At 44.7% G+C, this 15116-nt stretch overlaps 1 long non-coding RNA gene across 1 annotated transcript; it reads right to left on the bottom strand.

The window, feature by feature from the left end:
* Positions 1-254: 254 nt before the first annotated feature.
* Positions 255-13764, bottom strand: LOC133961329 (uncharacterized). Its single transcript, XR_009921981.1, has 3 exons — positions 13721-13764; positions 3781-3886; positions 255-1094 (listed from the first exon to the last, which is right to left on the bottom strand). It is a non-coding gene; the product is annotated as an uncharacterized LOC133961329 (long non-coding RNA).
* Between the last annotated feature and the right edge of the window lie 1352 nt (positions 13765-15116).

The following is a 15116-nucleotide window of genomic DNA, read 5'->3' as shown; positions in this document are numbered from 1 at the left end:
AATTGGTGCAGCGTGCCCCGTCAAAACCGCCTCGTAAATCCGGAGGGACGTCACACAGGTGGTGGTCGGATTACTGCGGAATAACAAAAGGGCCGTCTGCGCCCGTTATCACAGTAGCGTGTGAATGAGTGGTTCCCTTCAGAGGATTGCCTTTCATCCGCGCAGGTAAAAGGAGGACGTTGGACAAAAAAAATGTGACGCAGGAATTTTTAATTCCTCCCCTTTATCTCTACCCCCCCCCCCTCCCCCGCTGCCCTCAGCTGTAACTTTGTGTGATTATCTCTCCATCGAGCTCATCTTTCAAAAGGAAACCTTTGCTTTGGAAAAACACAGTGGACGAAAACTAACAGAATAAAATGGGCAAAAAAAAAAAAAACTGAAAAGGAGAATTTTTTTCCAAACTTACAATAAAACTCTGGATGTGGATATAATTTCAGTAATTATTACAGTTCGTATAATGTAATTAATGCATTTTTAATGAGGGACATAGGCCTGTAGGCATTGTGGGTCTCAAATAAAATGTCAGCATCAAAGCCTCTAATGAAAACTCCTGGGCTTATACATAGAAGTAATTAAGTATACATAAGTATACAGACTTTTTTATGAAATAAATTAAAAATCATCATGTGCCTCTGAGACTTCATTTTCTAGTCGATGAGTCTCAGTAGTAGAAAATATCTGATGGTGTGACCTTGAACCTCTTCAGATCCGAAACGATTAAATTAAGCAGCAGCCACTTTGTGTTCAGGTTTCAAATTGTGTGTTTTGCGTGACAGTGGAAATCCCACTTTATGTCTTTCTCTCACCTTCAGTTGCTCCCCCCCCCCCCCTCTCTCTCTGTCTCTCAGGAGGGGGAGGGAAATTCCTGGCGAGGTTGCTGGGAGTTGTTGCTCTGCGCCTGCAGGTACAAACCGGCCTCCTCTGTCTGCCTGTCTGCAGATATCATACTGCGACGTGATCTGTTTAGCTGCCTGACTTAATGCTCGTGCGCCCCCGGCTCTGTGTGTCTGTCTGTGTGCGTCTGTGTGTGCATGTGTGTTGACTTCTTCCATCTCCTCACAGCTGGAATGGCGTCGCCCACTTAATCTGCCGACCTGCGATTACAAACACACACACGGAGAAAGACAGACAGACTTTTACTGCACTGATATTTACAAATTGAAACAGTATTAATCTTCCACCACACAATAGGCAGTTAACAAGAAATGTCATTCACACACGCAGTGGCAAGATGGTTTAGGGACAATGGGGTTGATAGCACGAATTGTGGCCAACACGGTGGTGCATGCGGGGAAAACAGACATAAAACATCTGAGCACTTGCCAGAATGGAAGAAAACTGGCTGAAGACATGCAGTTTTAATACGTTTGGTTGTGTAGAGGGTCTTTGTACACCTCAGTAAGTCGAGCAAGAGGTTAAATCCCCCCCCTCTGGATTCTTCCTCATCTGTTTCTATGTTGTATACTTTTCATTATTTTATCCTCGGGTTGTCACGGCGCTGACTGATACAGGCTGACATGCACGACCACGCTCACCACAACACAAACAGACACACTTGAGTAGGGGTCCGGGTCCAGCTGGAGGTGGTCTCCTGCCAAACCTGCAGGCAGGCTGCCTGTGTTCATAATCATCACACATGCACTGATTGGAACTGACAGGACACACGCACACACTAACACACACACACACACACACACACACTCACACATACACACACACGCAGACACAGACACAGTTGGAGAGAAAAATCCACTCGTGAGTAAATCAATATTTCAAGGGCAACCTGCTGTTCTAAAAAATGTATGAGGAGGAACTATTTTGCCTCCTCTGATGCATTATTCCGTCTTGGACTGGCATGTCTGCCATTTCATCCACCGCCACATCCACAGTGTGCATTAAAAAAAAAAAAGAGGGAGAGCCGCTGAGAAAATAAAACATGGAGGTTGGATCAGTGATCAGTGTCATGAGAGAGGAGCAGATTGGCCAGAAAAAGGGAGAAGTGAATAACTGCCAGTGGGCTGAGGGAGGGACAAGGAGCGAGAGAGATGGAGGAAGAGAACATCCCTCTCTCTCTCTCCGTCTCTCTCTCTCTCTCTCTCTCTCATACACACACAAACACACAAAGCAGAGAGAGACTCCGCAGGGCGCCATATAACAACCTTCCTTGTCATTACCGTCGCCCAGCCAAAACCGCTCCTCCTCCTCCCACCACCTCCCGTCTTCAACGCAATCATGGCCCTATCGCTTACAGTGTGCTGCTAAATGGGAACATCGATAGACACATCCATTAGCAGCGCGAGTACTTTCCTCTCTGATTCTCAAGTGCTTTAATAGCCGGCATACACACACACACACACACACACACACTCTCACGCTGCACCCCAGCCAACTGTTAACCAAGCTAGCCACGAGCAGGCAAACGCCAAACTGATGGAGTGTGTCATTACAGCTGGTTAGTACCACGCTCGCTGCGAGGGGGGAGGGGGGGGGGGTGCCATCAGTTAACCTGCAGCTAGAAACCAGGATGATGGGGCTGCGCTCTGATTGAAGGAGCTTTCCTGCGAGAAGCGATCCTAGGATTTATTTATCTATTGCTTGATTTCTCCCCCCCCCCCCCCCCCCCCCCATGTCTTTGATGCTGTAAAGAAACACGGTGTCGTATATTTGCACGGTATTTGTCCGATACAAATATATCAGTAAATGTTTTTCAGGGTGGGATTTTCTTTCCTTCCCAGTTTCTTTTTACTGCAAAACAATGTGCTCTTATTTTAGGAATATGTATTCACTGGGAAAAGCATCAGGAATCCACTTCTGAAAAGTGCACAAGGTAAATTAAATAGTGCGTCTTACTGGGTGATGGTTGCCACAAACACTAGTATTTTTTGGCCATTTAAAAATTACCTTTAAAAACAAACAATAACAAAAATATAAAGTTTTATATCAAAGAGCCGCTCACGTGGAAAGTATAAAGGCCAAGAAATAAAAACGAAGGCACTAATGGTGTTTATGATGGCATTAATAGAGGCAGAATGAGAAGAAGGGCAGATAAAAGAGAGGGATGGGTTTCCCACCAACACGCTGTTATTTCAGCTCGCATTGTTTTTTAGAAGGAGGGAGGAAGGGAGGGAGGACGCTGGGAGGCCTGGGAGGGGCACTGGGTCGGTAAGAGAGGGGAGGGAGGTTGTTGGGGTTTGTGGGAAATGTGGTGCAGCTGCTGAAGTTGACTTATGAAGATTGGTTTTGACTGATGGAGACGGAGACAGAAAAGAAAATGGGGTAGGTTTTTGTGCACACACACACACACGCACACGCACACACACACAATATAAATGGAATGCATGTCTGCAGACAGTTACTCCTGATGTAAAATGACAGTGTGTAAATTAAGGTTTGTTCCAGAATGTAGACTTTGATGATGACAGCACAAAGAAAGCCAGTTTTCATGTGATGTTCGTCAACTCAATTCAGACAATCCTTTTTTCTTTTATTGTTGATTTCAGATCATTGACGTGTCATTAAATTATTCAGAGAATTAGGTTTTCTCACATTCTCTCACACACACACACACACACACACACACACACTCACTCACTCACTCACTCACTCACTCACTCACTCACTCACTCACTCACTCACTCACTCACTCACTCACTCACTCACTCACTCACTCACTCACTCACTCACTCACTCACTCACTCACTCACTCACTCACTCACTCACTCACTCACTCACTCACTCACTCACTCACTCACTCCTGACTCGGTGGTCTCGGATTCTTACCGTCACAGTCATGGGTGTGTGTGGCAGGCTGGTGGTAGACCGCAGACAGACTCCAGGTGCCATGGATGTGTGTCTGTGTGTGCGTGTGCCTCCTTCATGTCTGGACCTGGGCAGAAACAAAAAAAGGAAAAAAAAGCAAAAGATAAATTCAGGTGTTGTTTGGCTAACCTTGTTATTAAAAAGTCATACTCACTCACATACATGGAAAAATGCAAAACACACACACACACACACACACACAGGGATTTAGAAAGAAAGAAGCAAATGCATGTACACTCTTAAAGACAGACACACACGGAAAATTTGTGACAAACAAAGTTTATGACCAAATTCATTGTTATTTTTGTAACTCCTACATTTTCCGAAATAACGTTAGAAGAAGTTTGTTGCTTCTTAAATGTGTCACCAACACACTAATATGTGTAACAGTGTAAACAATCATACGGATGCACTTTGTCCTCTCTAAAGGACTCACACACACCATTTCATACGTACAACAAGCCCACTCAGGACCCAATTCGTATAAACACAACGGGTGGTCCAGAGTAAACAATGACAAGCAGCCAAAGTCAGTGTGTGTACATTAACACAAGATTCATCTTTAAATAAAATTCTCAAAAATAATAAGAAGAAGGTGGTTGGACGAGAAAGGACTTTGATGCCTCGACAAGGAGACGCTCACGCAAACATTTGAAAACCGCCTCTGAAGACACTGATCAGTCTCTCAAATCAGATCTCGATCATGGTGCCTTAAACAAAAGAGTCAAAGTATAATGGCGGCACGGGGCTGTAATGTATTACATAGAGCCGGGTATCTGACATGCTCGCAGTGTGATGAGGCCGGGAGGGAGTGACGTGAACTGAGACAGAATGAATTATCAAAAAGAATTTCTGAGCACAACATCTTCGGTGGACCAGATGGAGAGGGGGGGGGGGGAAACAGGAGCACAACCTGGAGTCGCAGTGTGTGTGTGTGTGGGGGGGTGGGGGGGGGGGGCTGACTGAGATGTAGCCTTCCTGGTATTTTACTAAAGCTATTCATTATTGAATGTGTTTTTAAAAAAGAGAGTGTTTGGATATAATACACAGTATTCAACTTGTTTTCAACGAGATTTAAACTGAAAATGTTCTGTGTTACTATCGCTCTCTACACGAGCTGCACAGAGGAGGATTGAACTGAAACTAATCACCATGTTCATTACTGATTGATTCAATGACTAGTTTCTTAATTATTCATTTTATGGTTTGGGCTGTAAAATGTGTTTGTGAGCAAGTTTACACACAAACTATTCGACAGAATGCCATGGAACTTGATAGGAGGATGCAGTGTGGATCTGGGATGACAACATTCAAATTTGGTGTGGATCTGCATCAGGAGGTGGATCCTCTAAATGTTGAAAAATAATTATCAGGCATATTTTGGGTAATGATATCTATGAATGTGTGTAATTGGATGCAGTTGGTTGAATTGAATGGGACCCTTGGGCTTTGGAGGAGGCCTGTGTTCTACTGAGACTAGTTTCTTCTTTGGTTGCTGAGCAAACCCAATCATGTCACGGGTTAATAAAGATCTGTAGCTGTAGCTCTACCTCTGCACAGTCTATGTAAACATCACCAGTTTTGGACCTTAAGTGTGAAACAGCTCCCGATCCTAAACTACAAATCTATGTTGAGAGCCTGAGGTTTAAACTTGACCTTTTATTACATGTGGCAGTGTTTCATATTTTAAGCTTCCCACAATCTGACTTCTTGGCCTTTTTCTTTCATATTGTAAGTAAGTAGTCTAGACCACACTAATGAAAGCCATGCTAAGAAAGCAACAACACCCGAGCTCTAATTAATGGACCTGAAAACTCCAACAAATCCCTCGTCAGTCTGAAAATCTGGTTACAAATGAAAACACACATAAGAAAGAAAGAAAGAAATAGCAAAGGCTGCTGAAAGGTGACTTGCATAAATAAGACTCCCCAGTGAAATATGGTTCTTGTGAGTTCCTCTCTGCCAGATCTCCATCCACACAAGAGAGAACAATGATTGACCTTGGCCGCAATGAAAAATTGCCTCGATTGTTCACACTTCACTTTGATGTTAAATACAGCTGCGCAGGGCGGCACAGGAAAGCTGCTGAAGGAGAAATTAAACCGCTTTTTTATGACGCTTAACAAAATGCACTTTTGTTAAATTTACTGCATCTGCCAGAATACATACATGCAATTCAATATTTGTCCTGCAGAGCTAATACGTCCTTCAGCTACTGCTCTTTTCCATGGTGCATTCCTTCATACATTCACTATGTTATCCTAACCACCTCCTACATCAGCCCCTACCCCCACTTCTACCTCATTGTCTTTTCTCTGTCTCTCTCTCTATCTCTCTCTTGCATCCCTCGCTCTGCTCCAGTAAGCAGACTTGCCGGGACCGGCGAGGGCACCACCGTCATTAGGGTCCCGGCACGGAGTCACCAATTTATACTCTCATTAACGGATCCATGTGCTGCTCAGTACATTACAAAAAGAGAAGAGGGGGGGGAAGCTCCGGGACCACCCATGTGTTTAGGCCCCTTCAAAACAAAATGCAACAATAAAGAGCTGTGTTCCCTCTGCCAGCTAAATGAGCCAATTCACGCGAAAGGGGGAGAAAAAAGAAAAGTTCCAAATGAACAGACGTTTTGATGCTACACGGGGTGTTTATGTGTTAACGAGAAGATGCTATTAATCAGGGCTGAATACTTGAAAGGCCCTTGTTATCAGATTTGTTCTTTTTCCCCCGCAAAGTGAGGGAAGCTGCGTATAAAATAGCGCTCTTAAAAAAAAAAAGACTATTAGAGGAATTAAAACTTGTATATTGACTCCTAACTCATAAGACTGGCTGACACGAGGATATGGAATCCTGCAGATCCAGAAAGTTTCCTTGTAAAATAACCCTATCTTCAAATGTCTTCATTTCACAGGAGGGATTTCATCTGAGAGCCGCACGTCTGAAGCCGAGCAGCAGTGACAAGGTGCTAAAACCTTATTTCCAGTGACCCAGGGGATATTTTTCTTCCTGCAGAGAGTGACAGAGCGGCTGCAGGGTCGAGCAAATACGCAGCGATATACAAGTTATTAATGAACATGCCTCCTCGCTGTTCGAGGCAAACTCTGTACTTGTGGCCCTGCGTAACTCAGTGGGTAGAAAACAACACAAACATTGCATCAGTGAAGAGTTCAGCTCTCTGGGCATCCCAGGGTTGAACTATACTGGAATGACTAAGAGATTTCGACTGTTTAGGGGAAATTCCTGGAGATCTTTGTCTGGTTCTTTGAACAAAATAAGTCAACACAGAAAATTTATATATTTAAAAGCACAGCGATTTATATATATATATATATATATATATATATATACATATAATGTGAGGCTTTGGGATCATCTGCTATTCAATGTCTAAATAAAGGTTTAGATTTGAAAATACATGGCTTAACCTGGTTCTGTGATAAAATGCAGAGAGCACAGACTCACAGTTTTTCTTTGTAAAATGTAGCCATCGTTTACTAATGCTCCTCCATGAATGTCAGGTAGGTCTGCTTTAATAATATCTTTATTATTATTTTTCTTGTTTTTTAATCTGCCATGTCCAGACAACCAAACTGGAAACTAGAAACATGGCTGTTTTCACTTCAGTGGTCTTTATGTCGGAGCACATTATAGTATATGCTGATCTTTGTGCTTTGTCAGAATGTGTTCCTACCATATTATGCCTGTTTATAATAAAACCAGTCCAGACATGTAGAGCTAGACCACCCAGAGCCGTCACTCATACACTCTCCTTAAAGAAAAGTCACAAGTCTTAATTATATCCATCCTCTGGGCGTGTCCTTCTGCTCAAAGCAGACATCTGAGCCGACCCCCCCGCCCGCCCCGCCACCAAACTGCCGCAAACCTCACCAGAGCCTTATGGAAAGAACATTTTTGGGCAAACTCGCCGACCTTAGATGGAAATAAACCTATTCAGCACAGCTCAAAGTTGTTTTTACTGAGGTTACCGAAGCTAATCTGGTTTTAAGTTGTTCATTGTTGGACTATCTCCTCTTGTACCCTTGAACTCGTAAAATGATCCCAGACTTTTTTTTTAAAACAACAAAAAGAGGAGCCTGTCGAGGTTCTTTTGATGGCGAGATCGGCGGGATGTGAAAATCAAGAGGGAGAATTGTTTACCATATCAAAAGAGGTGCGATGAAACGGTAATATCAAAACCTGCACTCAGATGAAAGGGTGGCAACGACAAGAGAGAACGTACACACACACACACACACACACACACACAAACACACAACTGTGCACTGTAATAAGGAGGCATGTGCTCCAGGGAGGAGGATGTTGTGACTGCATTGTTCTTTTTCATGATCTGTAATTTTCAAGCCGCCAATGCTAAGGGAGCAGCCTACTGGTCGACACTCACAGCTGAGACATGAAGACAGGAAGAGGAAGAGAAAGAGAAAGAGAGGGGGAGAAGTGAGTCTCTGCACAGGCAGGACCCCAGCGACTACCTGCCAGACAAATCCTCCTCAGGCTTTGATCCACTGCCCACTTCTCTCTCGCTAGGCCTTTTATTTTTTAAAGCTGTTTTCAGTCGGGCAGCTGTGATGTTTAGCCCGAGTGCAACGAGATTCCAAGCACGCAAAGTAATACAAGCAGGAACCACCCATCTGCTCCCAAGTTGAAACGGAAATGCTAAAAATAAAAGTGAAAATGATTTGTCGTCACTCCCGTCCACTGCTTCCTCCCTAATGTTTTCAATATGATACCCTCCAAGGATCATGGGGTTAATCTGCTTCTCTTGTATATTAGCCGAGATTGTATCGAAGCACATTTGTTCCAAGCAGCGAGGCTAATGACCCTGAGCCGACACTCGGCGTTTGGCTGGGAACTCGGGGGGTTTTGTGTGTGTGTGTGTGTGTGTGTGTGTGTGTGAGGGGGAGGGGGGGGCTAATGAGAGGGAATGGGAATACGAGCTACGGTCCATCATCTACTTAGGACCTAGACAGTAGTGTCGTCCTTCCCTTAGTCTGAACACGCACACACACACACACACACAGGAAAACACTGCTAGGAAACACAACCATTTTTCTCCTCTTGCATTTTGCTCCTGTCTTGTTAAGTAAATGTACAACGTGCAGCGTTTAATCATCAGCGAATCGATAATACATTTATTCTACGGGATTGGTATGATTACTGTAAACAAGGAGTTCTGTCATCGAGATGGTCCTTTCACCCGCGTGCCTTCCTGCTCCTGCTTCTGATTAATAACTACTTCTATTCAGTGTCCAAAGATATTTAAAGTTATTGATTCCAGATGTGCAGGTGCATGCTCGTGTGAAGCTCAACATGGGGATGTGTATATCTTTTGTGTATAACTCGTCATCATTGGTGGACTAGTGGGTGTGACTGGTTGTGGGAGAGCTACCGTTTGAATATATTCATGTGTAATTCTGCTATTTGTCTTATGTGTGGAGATTTTGTGTGAAGGACCCCCTGGAAAACAAGAAGATTCTCTCAAGGGTTTTATCTTAATAATGAAAACCTCAGGTACTGCTGCTAATCATTACTGCACAATGTACTTAGCAGAATTCCAACAAAGATATAACATGAATGTTTAAAAAGCAACGTGTGCCCCCATTTAAATTAATAATAGAGTTACACGTCATACTGTTTTCAGGGGTCTGTGGTTTCTTTATTGCTGGATCGGCGCGGCAGCTACTTAAAGTGGCAGCCATACTGTATATGCACGAACACACACACTGACTGGGTATATAGCCGAGTGAGGACTCCTCGACTGTGTGAGGCTGAGTGGATCCTGCTGCAATGGGGAAAGCAGCAGGGGTCCACTCCGCTGCCTTGATTCCATTCAATTCGCCTCGCTCACTTCTCTGGCACATATAAGAATATTATGTGTGTGGGGAAGAGAGAGAATGGGTAGAGGAATAAATAACCTTCTGCACTGCACTGTGCATGTGTGTATAAGTGAGTGCATCTGCGTGTGTTGGGGTAATACCTCCAATGGCAGACTAATGATTGGCCTTATCAACACCCTGCAGTGAATGCGGGCCTTTGTCTCCTCTCGGGACGCATTATGGAAAGCTTAGTGGGGTCTGCGTGTGACTCCTTCTCATTCTCTCCCCCACTGATAAACCCACTACACCCACACACACACACACACAGACACACACACACACAAAAAGGCAAATGTTTTACGGCTCCTGAAAAGTTGAGACAAAAGACAGCCCTGAACTCCTGTCATCCTAATCAGCACAAAGTTATGCACACAGCTCACAAACTCAGAAAAGTTCTTTGGAAAAAGATTTAAAAAATGAAGACGGGAATTTACATTTTGGAAAAAAGAAGTCACTTTTCATTTACAGTATACAACAAATAGTGTATGGACAGGATGGAAGGGGGCTTTAAAGAAAGTTTCAATATCCCTTTCGATGAAACTAAATAACAGCTAGAAATTACACAACTAAGTTACAGCCTATGGGATGAATTGTGGCGTTGTTTGCCACATTCAGGCATTTTAAGTCAATCAAAGAGATTAAAAGAAATAACATTACCGCCATCCCATCTATGACGTCTGTGGACATGTGGTAACCCTGAAATGCAAAATGTCTGGATTTACTTAGAGGCTTTTATGTGGCTACATTATTTGTCTTCTATGTTTTATGATTCATGCTCCAAAAAATGTCAAAGGAATTTCAAAATCGTCAAATTGTCTAATTTAGAATTCAAACATGAATCATATATACGATGTGGCTAATGGCTCTTTCATTCATGTACATCTGCAGGTATCTAAGGAACAGTTAAGGACACGTTTACACTTTTTTTCCAGCTTTGTGTAAAAAGACCGCTCTGTTCTTCACTGTGCTGATTTGAGGGTTAGAGGTTGGGGCAGGGTCCCTTAGTCAAGCACTTTATGAAATGAAAATGTTTTCCTTTCCGACGATGTCAGGCGTTACTTTTCCCGTTTTTTAAGACTTCAGCACACGGCTCCTCTGGGAAGCGAAGCCATTTCCCTGGCTGTTTCACGCTGAGTCAATAAAACCCTCTCTCTCTCTCTCTCTCCTCTGTGTTTTCTTTCACAGCCTTGTTTTCAAGTGGTTATTGTGCCGAAGAGCCATTAAGTGGATTGTAATCTCACTCTCAGCGCTGTCTTTTGGACTTTAGCGTTCACTTACTTTCTTGCGAAATGACTAAGGGGTTTATCAAAGCACATAAGTTCCCCCTCTCTCTTCTTCTTTCTATTTCTCTTTCTCGATGATAAAGAATATTCAAACCTTCATAGAGTCTCTCTCTCTCTCTCTCTCGCGTCCCCCCGGCCAGGCTGTGAGGATTTAGGGGCCTTATTTAGTAGGCAGGTAGAGTCCAGTCTTCCCCATCCTTCCCCTCTCAGTAATTAGACCGAGGCCAGGAAGTGCCGTGTTTTATGGCCTTATAAAGACATTAGAGGCATCGCTTCATTGGCCCTGACCCCCCCACTTCCCCACCTACTCGATTTACCCGTTCTACTCTATCTCACCCCTTTGTGGTCCTCTATCGTTCTCCCTTTGAAATCCTCCCCACCAACATCCATCTACGTCTTTTTCATTCCAGCTCTCAGACCTTCTTTCTCTGCTCAACGTTTCCGTTCTGGACACTTGTCCGGCTGGTTTTTCTTCCCCTTTTCCCCCCTAAACACAGTGTTGTATCCCCCCCACACAATTGAAAATCTTTTCGCCCGCTCTTTTGCGCGAGCATGAAACTGACAATTACTCGCCCTGTCCCCCCCCGTCACACAGGGAATCAATACGACTTGACACAGTGACTCATTTGCCTGTCATTTTCCCATATGCGATTTCTGAAATATGAAACTGAGAGACACACTGTGGCTGGAGCCCCGCCCGCCTCCCTGCCTCCGCACAGACAAATGGACACCAAAGAGAGAGAGAGAGCTGCGCTGGGTCCTGAGTCCCGGCAGCTCTTTTTAAAAGCCAGCTTAGACAGACTTGGCTGCTCTTGAAAGACTTTTCTACCACTGGAGCAGAGGACAGACACAATTGAGAGGAAAAAGAGGGGAGAAGAAAGAGCGGTGGCACGTCTGGATACTTGCTTATAACATCCTCCACCTTTTTCCTTCCTTTTATTCCCCCTGAGAAGACATTTATTCCTCAATGAGTTCAGAACCACTTCCATTCGAAAACAACTCTGTCCGACCCAACTGGGGTTATTTGGACAAGAGATTTTGCACAGATAGAAGGACAGTGATGGAAGAATGTAAATAAAGAGACTTGTTGCAAAGACCTGAGACAGTGGGTGGCCTGAGAGGAGATTGCACGAGTCAGGCAGACAGAGAAAAGGTGCATGAGACGTGAGGAGCTAGAGGAGAGAATTGAGTTTGATGTGAAATGAGACAAGCTGAACTGGATCTGTGTGGAAAACTAAGAAACCCTGGACTGGCTCCAGGAAACCGTCTTGTTCCTGGTTCCAAGAAGAAAAAAAATAATAGAATCCCACCGCTGCTACTGTAACCTCCGAGTGAGAGGTTGAGGTGGAAGGGAGTCTCACAAGAAAGGAGGATGACAAGAAGGGAGTAAAAAACAACATTTTCTTTTCCTCCGGCTGCCTCCTTCCCTTTAACCATTCCTCCTATCTGTGTACGGTGGCAGCCGCTCCGGTCATGCCTGCACGCTAGCGAATGATTTACTGCCGCTTTCAGCCTCACACAGAGAGGGAGCGCAGGGAGATTAGTGTGTGAGAGACGCTCACTGTGGGAATCGCTGAAGCACAGTTAAGACAATAAGGTGGCTCTTCTCCCAGTTTCACTCCTCTGTTGGGGCTTTTGGCTTCGCTGGTGTCCAAGGTAATGATTTATTTTTTTCTCCCCCCTGAACCATTGCATTTCTTTTATTTTTAAAAATATTTTAATGAATTCTGGAGAGAAAAGGTGAAATCCTTACAAGGTGAAATCCTCACAAGGTGAACTGAAATCTCTGTATTCAGACAGAAAACAGGAAAGAATAACTTATCTGTGATAACACAGGTAAAGGATAAGTCAATAATGATAAAGCTATTTTCACATTACACCACTTTCATGTTTAGTACATGAAACGTGAAGATATTTTATTGGATAAAAGTTTTATGATTTTATTGTTTCACTAGTTAGTTTTTCAAAGGATAGCTTATAAACTAAGAATTAAGTAAATATAAGACCAGATTAAACACATAATTTTTCAACATTCTCAATGATTTTCTCAGAGAATAATTCATTGATCTTAATGAAAAAAATACAAATCTGACAAGTTTAGGGGACTGATTTCTATGAGTGTGTGCTATTAGGTGCAGATCCAAAAAGACAATCCGGATCTGGTGAATTTGAATGTGGTTTCATTTAGGGAACTGTTGGGCCTTGGCCGAGTTATGTGCTTTCAGAATCCCATTCTAGTTTCACTCTGTCGCAGCTGAAGAGTGAGAAAACCCAAATCTTACCAAATGAGGTCACTAGTTGAGGTATAATATTTAACCAAAGCCACCGTCTAGATGAAAAAACAGTTCCAACTAACTTACTTCTACATTTTCCGAGAGATCTAATCATAGAAATGAAGAAAGAAGAGTTGCTGCTCGGCTCCTCGTCACAGGGAGAAATGAACGTGTGAGAAAACAGAGGAGAAGATAAAGAGAATACAGACGGTGCAGAAGAGGAGGATGAGGCAGGTGAGTCAGAGCCGGCGGTAAGTTCCTCACCTGGCGGCTGTGGCTCGTCGCCAGGGACACACACACACAAGCAAACAGTCACACTCGCACATGCATGGAAACGGTACATCAACCCCTGGTACACATCTGATTCAGGCAACCAGGTGGAAGAGGACACACACACACACACACACACACACCCGACATGTAACCCCAGGGCACAGCCAAGCTCTCTTACCTCTCTTTCATCACTCGTCTTGTTCTCATCGTGTTCCTCTCTGGAAGGGGGGGGGGGGGGGGGGGGGGTTGTGCTTCCCTTTCTTTCCTCGGCGGTGAAGCCCAACGCTGCAGCTTCTAGTTCTGTTTCCTCTTCTCATGTCAGTCGGCTCCTCCCGAGACCTGAAACAGAGGACGACAGAAAGAGGAAACCAGCCATTAGGATACGGTTTGAGTGGAACTGAGATATCACCAATAGAGTCGGGCCTGGTGGGGTAGTTTGAGATACGGGCGAAGAGTTTCATGACCTATAGAAGTTTGAAGTGTTCCATCCCAAACCTCGAGTCACTATTTAAGAAATAACCCTTTGGCTGAAAACCTGAGCGATGCAGAGACATCGTGAGCGACAGCAGCCGGAGCTGTGTTTACATCTCACTCAGTGTAACAAGCTGTGAGGTTCACGAAGGGGTCGGGGAGACGTGATGGCTGCATGATACAGTTCACATGCCTGTGTTGGCTTGTTACTGTGTCTATTCCCTCCTCCATCTTTTGTTTGCTTAGACAGCGCTGACGTGTAATTGTTCTATCGAGAGGATGATTTTATCCCGACCACACTGCTTTGTACACAGACATGCTTTGTGTGTGTTTGTGTACGTGTGTGTGTGTGTGTGTAGGGGTTGTCTTACAGTGCAAAGATGAAATTGCTAACAGCCGTGACAGCCAGCATTGCGCACTTTGCAGCCTACAGCTGCACAGATAAAGCGCGAGGGTTAAGCAAATATTGTACAATGGCCAGGAAACAATGGAGCATCTCCATCCCTCCCCTGTCTCTCACACTCACGTACCCATTCACACCAACACTGCTGAGTGTGTGTCTGTGTGTGTGTGTGTGCGTGTGAAAAAATGACTGGAACTGCTTGTCCTCTTTATTACTGTGAACAGAACAGACACCCCTGCTCCCCTCCCGCTCATTTTAATCTCTTTTCTTAGTGATAAACCTCCTCCGTCACACTCTCTCTCTCTCTCCCCGTCTGTGCCCACCCTCCCCGCTCCACCCGCACCCCTCAAGCCTGGTGTCGACCCTCCCCAAAAAACCTGGGCGAAGCGGCAACAGTGCTCCTTTGTTTGCCCCGCTCCCCTCCTGCCCCCTCGTCCTGCCACGGAGGACGCTGGTTCCCGGGGGACGGAGGCATGTCTCGACAGGAACGCCGGAGGAGAGGGACGGGAGGGACAGCAGAGAAATATGTAGGTGGAGGGAGGGGAAGCGAGTTGGGGTCGTTAAGTCATTTTTACCCCCCCCCCCCCACACTCTCTTTAATTTCTGCACTTTTCTGTCCATTCATCATGGCATGAGAGGGGCTTCTCAGAGCCCGTCTGTGGCGAGGAGGGACAACACCCTCACTGAACCCACCGGCTCC

This window comes from Platichthys flesus, chromosome 9, assembly GCF_949316205.1.
Source record: "Platichthys flesus chromosome 9, fPlaFle2.1, whole genome shotgun sequence".
NCBI lineage: Eukaryota > Metazoa > Chordata > Actinopteri > Pleuronectiformes > Pleuronectidae > Platichthys > Platichthys flesus.
This window is presented reverse-complemented; position numbering and strand designations above follow the sequence as displayed.